Source organism: Bacillus rossius, chromosome 11 (assembly GCF_032445375.1).
Source record: "Bacillus rossius redtenbacheri isolate Brsri chromosome 11, Brsri_v3, whole genome shotgun sequence".
Classification (NCBI taxonomy): domain Eukaryota; kingdom Metazoa; phylum Arthropoda; class Insecta; order Phasmatodea; family Bacillidae; genus Bacillus; species Bacillus rossius.
This window is the reverse complement of record NC_086338.1, coordinates 23759599-23773556: the sequence shown is the minus strand read 5'-3', so window position 1 is coordinate 23773556 and position 13958 is coordinate 23759599.

Below are 13958 nucleotides of genomic sequence, written 5' to 3'. Positions count from 1 at the left end.
CTAACAGTCTACCTTCTCAGCAATCTCCATTTTCCGATGGTCTAAAATTACTATCGTTATATTTTAATTATTTGAAATGCACTTTCAACTATCTCACCTTAACATTTTCTTTCAGTTCTTCTATAAGTGCTGCACAAACTTCCGGGACAATTTGTCCAACAGATTGTTTAGATATTCTAAACAGATAATGCAGGCTGGTGTATGAATCTCCAGTGGCCAAGAACCATAAAGTCACTGCCAATCTGAAATATTATCAGTGCAAAACAAAAGTACGCTGCCTTAAAACCAGACTGTTCTAACTCCACTTTGTTTATTTTTCTGTTTTTTTACATATTTTGTTCTAACTCCTATTTCTCTACCCACGTGTAGCAGCCGAGTCAAAATATTTTCATCACAAGAGTCAGAAACAGCACGTTCTAACTCCATACAAGATAGCCCACACAGAACCATGTTATTCCCACTCCATTACTGTAGTAACTCCAAAAATAACCATTGTGGCAGCACCGATAATACTGTCCTAACTCCAACCTTTAAGTTTACTTACTATTACCGTAATATCTACGCCATGCCCAGGTGAATTGTTTGTTGTGATTGTTTTGTTGTTGGAAAAGTATTATTGACTGAGTATAAAAATGCAAAGTGTTTGAGTACAATTTGTAAGAAACATATTTGTATAATGGCTGATACAGACATTTTGAACGATGATGAAATACACCCAGGTGGAGATTCTTCTAATGGCTGGCAAAATGTATGTGCAGGAAGGTAAGTTTATTGAACAACCACAATCAATCATTTGCATGTGCGTGTTACTTCTTCTTAAGGATATTTTGATGCAAACTTTGTATCTTTACTTATTTCGGTTAACCTTCCAGAGGAAAATATTCTGTAGTCTGACAAGTAATCAAAAATAAAAGTAATATAAATGATCTAAGAATCTTAAATACATGTTTGTTTACATAGTATATCAGAACATTATGTTAAGAAAAACAATGCAACTACTATTTTAACACAATAATACCAACAAGCTTTGTCATAGGATAGATTGGTTTTAATTTTAGGCCTGATGAGAATGGAATTGCCATGTTTGAAGTCGTGGAAGATGAAATGATATCCATTGAAGATGCTGTTGAAAACCTCAAAACGTATTGGAGAGGCAGACAGACAAGTAATTAGAGATCACATAGAGCTTCCGCAGAGTACCTGCTCACTATTGTAGGCAACAACCATCTAGAGAATATTTTGAACAGGGGTTAAATCTCTCTAAGATGTATGTAGTGTACAGAGAGCAATGTATTTTGAAAGAACCACCCATTTAACCACAAAGTAAATGGTTGTTTAATGAAATATTCACAAATGAATATAACCAAACAATTTACTGTGTACTAGAGAGCACCTACACCATGTAACAGACAACATGCAACCTTCTGAATATATTCACAAATGAATATAACATAGGGTTTAAAGTACCAAAAACTGACCAATGTGATACGTGTCAAGAGTTAAAAACCCTAAAGGAAAATACTGAAACCATACCAAATGAAAAACAACAGGTGTTTAATAAGCATCAAGAATAAAAGTTGTTTGCTAGAGAAGAGAAACTTAAAGATAAGGCTGAAATTTTCCATCTCATTCACTATACAGTAGTGTGTTTTGATCTTCAGAAGGTACTTTCATGTCCACAATCCAGTACATCGTCTTTCTATTACAATCGTAAACTTTGTGTTTATAACTTAACAGGATATGACATAATAACCAAACAAGGATATTGCATTTTATGGCATGAAGGTATTGCTGGAAGAGCAGAAAACGACACTGCATCAGCTGTAACAAAACTCTTAGAAGAGATAGTGAAAGAAACACCTACTTTAGAGCATATCATACTTTGGAGTGATTCGTGTGTACCACAAACAGAAACTCACTTATGGCGCTAGCTCTGAAAAACTTTGTTGATCGAAATGACAATTCAGTTAAGAAAATTGAACAAAAATTTCAAGAACCAGGACACAGCTGTGTGCAAGATATAGTCCAGTCAAATTAGGCGTAAAGGTGGACATTTAAAATAACAAACCAGGACCACTGGGAAAATGTCGAGGACACTTTCCGCTGTGTCCATACAAAAATCCCAAAAAATCCGGTTGCGGGTTTTCCGCCGTTTTGAAAAATATTGTCGCCATTTGGAATTTTCACATATATTTACTAAGAAAATCGTAGCAACTAAACGGTTTAACTTTTCGGGATGTTTTTTTTTCCTAATACTTCCTATAAATTTATCTTTCCATAAATGTTACTATACACATAATTTCTTTACCTGATGTTTGCGTTTCGTTGTTTAAAGTATTGCCGTTAATCGTTGTTTTTACTTTAAGCTGAAAAACTTAAGAATTTACATCAAAACGGTAGATCGCATTCAAAAACGTTTCAAACAAAAGTTGTAGAGCATAAAAAAAACCTATCGAAAACAATTTTAACATATAACATACGCACATAATTAGCCTTGTAGAAAGTTTTTCTCTGCGCGGTGGCGTTAGCTTACAAGGGAATTAATTACACAACATATTGCATCAGAATTTTTATCCTAAATTTGAAACATTAAAGCGTTTCTATTTATAAAATGTTATCGTAATCCCCATCAACTATTATTATGAAACTTGTTTGTGGCACTCTGCATGTAATTTTTTAACCCGAACTATCTGTTTTGCCTTATACCTGGATAGAGATAGATCTGACATTCAGTCATTCATAAATTGGCTTCATGAACACAATCTCTTTCAACGACTCTCAGATGACCTAACTTCTCTTTCCAGTGGGGTGATTGGAGACAAATTTTTAAACTTTGACAAAGCTTGGGAAGTTGGCCAATCAAATCTTAAGAACACTGTAGGCAAATGTTTTTCTGAAGTTCACTACCGACGCACAGACAAAGTGAAGTGTTTAGACAATGCAAGTAAAGCTGTAAGAGTACACAATGAAGAAATTGTGATCAACCCAAACCAACTTTTCCACAGAATGCTGTGCCTTGTAAGAAGTGATGAAGAGCTGGCATCCTTCTTAGCATACGAACTGGCGGTTCATCCACCATCGCTGTTTGATGATGTATCTACTCATAAGGGCACGAAATCATCTCATGTACATGTCCTTGATGAATTGTCGTCAAATCAGTTGTCTCTTCCAGATAATGCAGTATATACAATTGATGGTGGCCATTTACTGCACAAAGTTGTTTGGCTTCGTCCAGCAACATTCAAACAGATATGTCAGCAGTATGTTAAATAAGTTGAGGACCATTATGTTCACTGTTACATCGTATTCGACGGATATCAAGCAGGGCCCAGCACAAAAGATGTTGAGCATTTACGCAGACAAAAAAATAGAAATTCAGTAAAAGTAAGTGTCGAAGACAATATTCATGTGCAGTGTTCACAACAAGACTTTCTGTCAAACAAGACCAACAAAGATGGATTCATCAAACTTATGAAAAAACATCTCCAAAAAGCTGGGTGCAATGTTTACGAAGTAGATGGAGATGCAGATACGACTATTGTTACCAAAGCCACAGAGTTAGCATTTTCAGGTCCATCTGTGCTTGTTGGAGAAGATACTGATCTGCTAGTCTTGTTGATCATGCATGCAACAGCTGATACACATATGTTGATACCTGGTACGAAAACAAAACCAGATCGCATATATAGCATTCAGAAGCTGCAAGCCAGTTTAGGGAACATGAAGAAATACATGTTGTTCCTTTGTGCATTTACAGGGTGCGATACCACTTCTGCTCCTTTCAACAAAGGGAAAAAGAATGCATTCAAATTGAAGTCTTTAATAGTTCATCATCATCCAAAGATTCAGTTGCAGATGCCGGAGAGAAAATTTTTCTAGCAATGTATGGCGCTAAGGGACAATCTGATATCGACACAGCAAGACATCACCTTTACCTTAAGACTGTGGGCAAGCAGCAAGTCAGTGGTAGTTTTAACTTAGCAAAACTCCCGCCCACAACGGCAGCAGCACGCCAGCATTCCCTACGTGTTTATTTACAAGTGCAGCAGAGGAAACACGTGGATCTGTCGCCCACAGAATGGGGCTGGATGCTTAACAATAGGCTCCTTCCAGTTCCAACACTACAAAAACCTGCTCCAGACAACATCATGAAACTTGTAATGTGCAACTGCAAAATTTCATGTGGAAAAAACTGTGCAAACGACGTGGACTTGAATGTTCTGGTATGTGTGGTCAATGTTCTGGATATGGCTGTAGCAATAGTCCTTTTATAAGCACCAACTGTGAATTTGGTGAAGAAGAAGTTGCTGACATTGATGTGCAAAGTGCATTAAATTAATAATTTCCTTTCTGTTGATTCAAATTTGATAGGACAAAATTGAATGTTCTTTGTTTTCATATGTTTAATTTCAAGTTCTTCGATTCTGATAAAAAGGAATCATGTTTACCATTCAGTATACTTATAATTGTTTGTTAATTCCTTAACATTTATATAAACCACAAAATATGTCAGTCTTGAAGGATGCAATGACTTTTAAACAATTGTGACAATTTCAATATGTTGTAAAAAGTGACTTTCATAAAATTGTTTGGTGACAATTTGCATTTACACATAATTAACATGTCAACGGCATTCATTAACATTTTGTTTTAATGCTAAATAGTATTTACTATTTATTAACAAGACTTGCAGTATATTTATGTAAATAACAGAAAACATGCTCACCAGTAAAATATATGTTTTACAGGTGGAACTGGACAAATTATATTGACATTAAAACTTTACTTTCTGTTGTACAGTGGAAATAAATAAAATTTATAGATTTTGAAATAAATTTAAAAAAAAAAATCAGTTCACAAGTTTTATATATCATAACATAAAAATGTATTTCCGAGAATATTATTGGTTATTAAAAAAAGATAGGGCAGAGTTCGACAATAGTAATTTTATTATACTTTATTGACGAGACTTAGGATAACATTGCGTGAAGAAATACACTTTAATGTTTCAAATTTAGGAATAAAATTCTGATGCAATATGCTGTGTATTTAATTCCCTTGTAATTCTCTGCCACCGCGCAGAGAAACACTTTCTAAAAGGATAATTATTTACGTATGTTATATTTTAAAATTGTTTTCGATAGGTTTTTCTATGCTCTACAACTTTTGTTTGAAACATTTTTGAATGCGATCTACCGTTTTGATGTAAATTCTTAAGTTTTTCAGCTTAAAGTAAAAACGACGATTAACGGCAATACTTTAAACAACGAAACGCAAACATCAGGTAAAGAAATTATGTGTATAGTAACATTTATGGAAAGATAAATTTATAGGAAGTATGTAGGAAAAAAAATCCCGAAAAGTGAAACCGTTTAGTTGCTACGATTTTTTTTAGTAAATATATGTGAAAATTCCAAATGGCGACAGTATTTTTCAAAATGGCGGAAAACCCGCAACCGGATTTTTTGGGATTTTTGTATGGATGCAAGTGTCCTCGACATTTTCCCAGTAGTCCCGGTTTGTTATTTTTAATGTCCGGGTTTGCCTTCATTTTTGCCTAATTTGATTGGACTAATATGGATAGTCTCCATAGCGTAATTGAAAGGTATTTCCGTGGGATTGAACTACATATTCCTCTTGCCATAGTTCAAGCATTATTAAACTGTCGATCAAGGAAAATACTTAGGGCCAATTTCACCATGCGGTCGTTAAACAATGTGTTAACTAACGGTTGTTTAAAGTTAACACTCCGTTCTTAAACAACCGTTAAGCTTTTTCATTTCACCACGCATTTCTTACCATTGATTAGTTACACCTTGTTTTAAGTTTTATTCGCCTAGAAGATTCATATAAAGAAGGCGGTGGCGATGCTATATTGTTACGTATGTGTTGCAGCTTGGTGTGATGTAAAATAAAGTGCGCTATTGAAATTTAATATTTGTTTTGAAACATGGGTGAGAGACGCAAACGTTCTGTTAATTTTACTTCGTATGAAAAGGAACTGCTAGTTGAATTGGTTCAAGAACACGCGAGTACAATAGAAAATAAAAAAACGGATGCCGTTACAAATAAAGAAAAAAATAAATCTTGGGAAATTGTGACGAAGATATTCAATGCTTCAAGCCCTTCCACCAATCGCTGTAGTGATGCTTTGAAGGCGTGCTACGAGAATTTAAAAAGACAAACGAGAAAGGTAGCTGCAAAGGAAAAGTTGGAGATATTTAAAACAGGTATGTAGCAAGGTATTTGGGTATGTAGTAAAAATTATTGTTATATTTTTTTTGCCGAAAATATAACCTAGAAAGTGAAGAAGTACTACTCAATTAGAAGTTATTTAAGATATAAACTTGATACTGCTTTCAAATTAATATGTATATATATACCTATACTTGTAAAACAACACTTTAAAAAACCTTTAATTAAAATAATGTCTGTTTTTTTTCAGTACCTACTTACATTGTAGGAATGATAATAGTATCAATTTGATAATAAAAAACAATTAGGATCATAATTAGTTTAAAAATCACAATATTTGGTTTTGTGCAGTATCTTCGACATTCGCGCGGCCATTACGAGACACAACTCCTCTTTAAAACAACTGTTTAAGACTTAACCGCCCGAATTTGGGCGGTTATGTTAAACAACTGTTAACGAACTTAAACACTGTTTAACTTTTGGTGAAATATAATTCACAACTAAACGATGTTTAAGTGTTCTTAACCAATGTTTAAACTCCTTAACCGGCGATGGTGAAATCTGCCCTTAAAGTAGTTGAAATACGAGTTTTCAAGGATTTCAAAACTGTAGCCAAACAAACCAATTTGAACAATGTACCATTCAGTAGAGTGAAACACATCATTTATGAAATGGGAGAAGGCTCTATCTTGTTCAAAAGAACACTACAGCCCGCTGTTCCACTGAACTAAGTGTATTTACTTTTACGAACGTCTTCACGAAGCGCAAAGAAAAGCAAGACGTCTTCTTTGCCATCTCCATCCATTGTGACAGGAAAACCTCAACTAGATGCAGCAAAAGTAAAGGACATTAAATCTTTGTATAAATATTTTAGTGGAACTGACAAAATATTGTGGAACTCTATTCTCAAATAAGTTGTTGTTAGTATAATTGTTTGAACTTAAATGCCTATTATCATACTGATATATTTGTGTAACATTTAAATTGATTAATTAATTACTATAAGTTCTCATATTTTGTACATTAATACAATCTTTATATAAAGGCAAAACTAACTTCAAAAGTTTAATGCATGGTCCAAAATAAAAATAAAAATGTGGAGTTAGAACACTAACAAAATTTTATTCCTTTAAAGAACAGCTTACTTGTTCTAACTCCGGTGCACGTATTTACTTTTTATACTTTGTTTTAACAACTCAATGAGTAATTGTCTCCTAATTTGCAGGAATGGCTGTTTGATCATCAAACTAAATAAATACAGCGAGTTAATATAAATTAATTAAGATACATACAAAATGTATCATTGTAAACCTTCAATTCACTCTCCTGAATAATTTACAAAATGTGTGTTAGAACAATCTGGTTCTAAGGCAGCGCGTAACTAATTATAGTATTATACAAAATTACCAAAGATATTAATGTATTGTACATAAAAACCTGTCTTGAACTGAAATTGGTTGTCGCAAGCATGTTTCCATTTTACTTATCTTTGGCCCAATTTATTCAGTAAATACTCAAAGTCTGTAGGAGACATCCTAGTAAAGTTTTTGCACTTTCCACTAATGTGTTGAAACTTCAAATCCCGCATTAGTTCCGACCCGGCCCGCTTTTTATACAATTTAGTACGCCACCATCGTCGAGGCTTGCCTGTTTTTTTTAAGCATGTTTAACTGGTGTGCACAAATGAGCATAGCCCCACTCCCAGAATTAAAGATAATAACACTTGGTTATCACACATAGCCATGCCGTGCAGCCTGATATGATAACACTACTGGCTACTGCTGCACTCGCGCGCTCGCGGGGTCCGCTCGTTACGACAGATCGCGGCGTGCTCGCAGTGTGCTCGATGCTTGGCAGTAAGCGACGAGCATTACATTGCACGTTACATTACAGGCTCGGCTCGCATAGTGTGCACGCGCTTTTACACACCGCACACCTCACTGGGCCGCACACCTCGCTGGGCCGCACCCCTCGCTGGGCCGCACCCCTCGCGCAAATCCCGCCGCAGCACTCCTCGCCACCCAACTATCGCCCAGAAACTTGCTCGCCAAGGACAGCCTTATATAGGGCCTCGCGCCCTTCCAGAAGTCACGAGCGCGGCTGGGGCCAGTCGTGTCATCCTACGCTTACCCGACGCCTGAAGCGTCGAGAAGGGCATCCGCAGCTCGATGGCCCGTGGGATTCCCAAGTGACGTCAGTGGCCGTGCGGGGCCGCCAGCGCGCGCCAAGGCCTTGCTCACGTTCGTAACAATATATATATTTTTTTCCATTATTATTTTCTCTTCTGATTTTCTCATCAAATGTAATGTTTATTAACATGTATTACAAAAATTAATTGTTCAAAGTTAAAAGTATTGAAAAATATTTTATTTTACTCTTTTAAAGTTTTGTTCACTCTATATTTAAGTATATATTAAAAATTAGAAAAGCAAAAGTACAATAACCGAACGTAAGGGTTCGGTTCGAAACCTCTTAAAATATATTCGAAAAACCGATTGTTCGTTTAAAGAAAATAAAGTTTTCCTAATTTTCAAACCCCTATTTGAGACCATCCTCAAAACAGCACAACGAAATTTCATTACTTGTAATATTCGACTTTTATCGCATAATCGTCGCATCAACAGTTTCAAGTGCAGACAATATAAAAAAATTCTTATTAATCGTCGCATAACTCGCATAGCATTTATTCATATAGGCGCACTTTGTTTTTTAGTTTACTATAGAGAATTTTATATACATTTCTCTTACTATGTCAGTATCTCCAAAAATTTGAAAATCTGATTCAATTATGATTGATAGATTTGTTTCCTAATGAAATTGGTAGATATTGCAATTTGTATATCTAGACCTCTCCATCTTGAAATTCCAAATATTTTGTAACAGCTTGCAATAAATCTTCCGTGCTCCATCTTCTGACTTGACATGACATAAGACATAGCTTTGACTAACAATTGAAATCAACACCTGTGTACTAGTGTGATTTTCACGACAGTTGCAGTCGCCCGCGTGAAATAATAAGTTTTGCTCGCAGCGCTCACAGACTAGAGCCTGTCGGAATATATATGTGTTTGCATGAAGATAGAGAAGGTCTGGGATATATGATTTATGCCATGACATGTGAAAAATCAGGATAGAGAGTTCAGAATTAGAATTATAACACAAAGATTGTAAAAAAAAGATGGATAGGCCTAATACCACTTAAATACCAACAATTGTTTAATGTGGCAGATTTTAGCAGAATTCCAAATCACTTGCTAATTGACCTTGCACGTCTAGTTGCTCTTCAAAACAGCATCAAAGCTTTGATGTTAACGTCTTCCAATTCACTATGCACCCCTGAAAGTGTCCTTCTAAGCCAAGGATATCTGCATATACCCTTATTGCCCCTTTAAATATGAATGAACAAGCATATTCCAATTCATCAAAGGTAGGTTACTTAAAACAGGTCAGAGTCAAAAGTAGTGAAGGGCTCAATAGCAGTTGAATTGCACTAGGGTTTAATTAAATATGCTGCAAATTATTGACATAAAATACTTGGCAACTTTGTGCATTCCACACTTTAAGGTTTTTTATATTATATGGACCTATTAAGTAATTAAAAACTTGAAAATAAATATTTGACAATCTACAAGTAAACATGGGGTTCTTAGGTTATGTGTATTTGTTGGACTTCAGAATAAGTTATTAATTTGATGGATAGATGATAACCTAAGTTATTCTCCGAACGATTCTAATTTTAAAAAATTTGGGGGGGGGGGGGGGGGGAGGGGGCTGAATTAAAAATATTTCCATTAATCTAAAATAAAAATAACACCCTAGATCCAATACAATATGAAGACCTAGATCCTGCGGTATTCGGACAAACAAAATTACCTTCTTAAACAATAACATATAATTCAATTTTTGTACATACATTTAATAAATAAAAAATTGGTTGTCTGTAAAGTTGGTTTACGGGCGATAGTTTAACGTGACGACGTCATAACAAAACATTGATGAAATAATTGATCCAGAAGAAAATGAAATATCCAATTCGGCCTGGACTGAGCCGTAATAGGTTTTTGCAACCAAACCATTTAAGCATTAAAAATATTTTATTCTTTGAGAAAGTAATTTTTTTTTTAATTTTTCTATCTTTTGTATGAATAAATCTACTTCTGCAAACTTTTATGAATAAAATTGAATCATTTTTATTGAATTATCACTATTTTGTATGGATACAAAGGAGTGAAATGAAATCTACACTTTAATTGAGAAATTTACTTTTATTTGCACTCATTAATTGAATCGTTTATTTCAGAAACCACCTAAGCGACAAAAATTCCAAAAATGTTTTGTTGGATGGTGTCGGTGAGGGAGGTGTGTTCAGGGCTGATGGTGGTGGTGTTTTTTGTTGGATTGGTGGACGTTGGTGGTGGGAGGGATGCGTTGGTGATTGTGGGAGGTTTGGACCAGGCATTTCCCTTAATGGGAGGGAAGGAGCGAGCAGATGAGGTGTTGGGTGGTGGGGCAGTTGGGGTGGGAACAGGTGCATCTGTCGTCTGGCGTGGGGGGGTGGTGTTTGGTGTATGCGGTGTATGCGATCAAGTTCGGGCAATCCAGTGAGGTGGCGATGTGAGGGCCCCCACAGAGGCAGCACTTCCTCTGCTTGGGGCCGGCAGTACATTACCGGGACCAGTGCCGCCCGGCACACTTGAAGCACCAGGCTTCGCTCTCGCAGCGGTAGGAGGGGTGGCTGGAGTAAAGTTTGAAACTTGGACGGACTTTTTATCTGGGCTTTATGTTAAAAAATGCCCTACAGCTACAAGACCGATACGAATTTTGAAAATTGAACAAAGTCAGACAAGATTATTACTTCACAAGGAAAACTACTCCGGAAGCTATCGTAAGGCGGCTTTTGTTAAGAATCAAGGCACAGAAAACAAAAAATCAAGAAAGTCTGTGAGACAAAGGTACTGGGGAACCTTTACAATGGAAAACTACCAATCATAACAGCAAAATTGAAAGATCTTCATTTAAAACAGTTCTTGACAAATGCTGCATCACAAGCTTTCTACGATTCACTGGTTCCTGACCCTGAATTGGATCAAGATGATGAGAATGACATCGAGTACGTTGACAACCCACCCATTGATGCAGAATAACAGGCAAAAACGATCAAGGTCCTCGTATGTTTTTTTGTTGAATTTTTTTACAAAGTTCTTATAACTTTTAAACATTTTTTTGTAATTTAATATGAAATAAATGACATATTGTAGACTACAAGGCTCAAAAATTGTTTTTTATCAATTCTGTTTGGTGTTTATTCAACTTGAAACTGAAAATTTTGTTTGATTGGACTATGATCACTATTCCCCGTGGCCCTTTATTTATGTACAAATATAACAGCACACATTTCTACTACCAAATTGAAACGTTATCAAATTTTTCCTTACTTAAGAGGTCATGTTACAGATTTCTCACTAGTACCAAACAGTGCTGTTGCTGTGCCCAGCACCGGTGATGTGCCTAGCACCAGTGCTACACGCATCTCAAGGAAAGGTGCTGTGATAAAACGCTTCTCCTCACAACATAGCAAAGGTTTTTCTGAATGTAATTTTTCGTATGCTTTTTTCAATTCGTTCCAGGGTTCTAATAACACTTTCAGTGCACAATATGCCTGTTGTATGTTTAACTGGGAAAATGTGCGAACAATTTTTTCGAATCTTGTCAATAAAAAGGTCATAGACAGCAAATCGAGTTCCGAAATAGTGGCTTCTGTGATAGCTGCTCATTCATCTTCACTTACGGAGGTTGATAGTGCGCCTTGCTCGAGTAAGTCTTTGTGGGGGGAGGTTTATAAAGAGCTGGGTATTCCTAGCACAAGAAAAATGTGCTCACACTATATAGGCGTTGGAAATGGAACATGCATAATGTGCGAGAAAGTGTTACAAATATTTGGGGAGGTGGCAAATAATGATTTGGCCATAAAGAATGCCTTAAGCTCACATAATTGTGTCATGTAACTGTCTCAAAAGAAGTTACATCCTTCTTGGTTAACGACAGGAACATCGCGGATGTATTCCCTTCCATTGTTAATGAACATCAATATCATTACGAACATGAAAAAAATCTGCACAAATTTTAGTGTTTCAGTAACTGCAGAGCCATTCAATGGAGTTCAGTTTTCCATTGGTAATATAAGCAAAACTGTTTCAGGTGACAAACCCAACAATATTAGTTCAATTGGTGTGATAAATACGTGGGAGGTAGATCAGTATCCAATATCTGAAAAACTGTTTCATTCACCTGAAGTTGAAGTTGCTCTGGACACTTCGTTTGACCATGAAGCATTTCAGAAATTAAATGGTAGCTGTCCAAATGTTTCTAACTTGCAGGAAATGAACATACCAATTTATGTAGATAGTTTCGTTCAGTGCAACCTCGTTTCTAATAATGTAGTAAATAACATTTACACAGTCAGTATAAGCAGCATTAGTGTCGGCTCATCGTGTTTTGATGATAGCGCTCTACCCTTAGATAAAAGTAACATTAGCGCTAAGGTTTTTCAGGGTGTTGAGAGCAAAGTAACTTCATTCAGTAAGGAAATATCAATTGATATGAAGCTTCAAAGAGTTGATGCAAAAACTAAAAATCATGTGCGTGTGCAAGTTCAGTGGTTTCCAGGTTAGACAAAATGGTAAGGCAGTAGATTATGCTCATTGTCAAGAGCCAGGCTGTGAAAACCAGTACAGGCTTGACATTTACAATTCAATGTTTATGTGAGGGGCAAAAAAAACAGTCCACACATTATCACAAAAAGGGCTTGGAATCGAGGTGAGTTGAAGGATAAATTTAAGAGATGAGCGACCAACATCATTCTGGTATAAAACCATAAAATAAATGAATGAGAACATATTTTAAATGGGAAACATGCAAAATGTAAAAAGTTTGAATGTAATAAAAAAAAATTTGATGTGAAGGTCTTGCCAAATTTGATTTAGATAGGGATGATTACAGACTTGGAAAACTAGTTTGTAAAAGACTTTAATAGCATCCGTAGATACATACAGGGAATCTCAATGCAGTTAGGAGTTCTTCTGTTTTCAAGGGATCAATTTGATATTTGGGAACAATATTCTAACGAGATTAGTGTATTACATTTAGATGCAACTGGATCTGTAGTCAGACCTCCCACATAAGTAGATTCGTGCGTTTATTATTGTGCAGGTATCGTAAATATTGGTGGCACTATATTGCCTCTTGGGTGAGTTCATCTCGTCCATTCACACTGCAGCTGCACTGACAAGTTTTCTGCTTCAGTATTACAGTAGTGTGGAGAAAACAAATTGGCCTATTGTGAGTAGAGTGGTTACAGATTTTAGTTTTGAGTTGATAAAGGCAGTACTGTTAGCTTGGAACGAGTTATCTATTCCAAGTTATTTACATGTAATATACAGAGCAAGTTAAACTGAAAATTCTTTAGGCTTGAAATCGATTGTGACTAACACTTCATTCACATCATGTCAAGGCGACTTGGCAAAGGAAACCATGATGTTTCCCGGGAGGCTAGACAGTTTGCATTGAAGTGTATGTGCATGCTTGTAGTCGCAAATACTCTACATGAGCAAAAAGAGTGTTTTCGTCTCATTGTCACTGTGCTTACAAATGCTTACAAGACTCCTGAAGTACATAACTGTTTAGATAAACTCTATCAAATTTCTCAGAATGTCTTGGTAAAGGGGCTTACACTTGAATTGGACATTGAAAATGTCAGCGAAAGT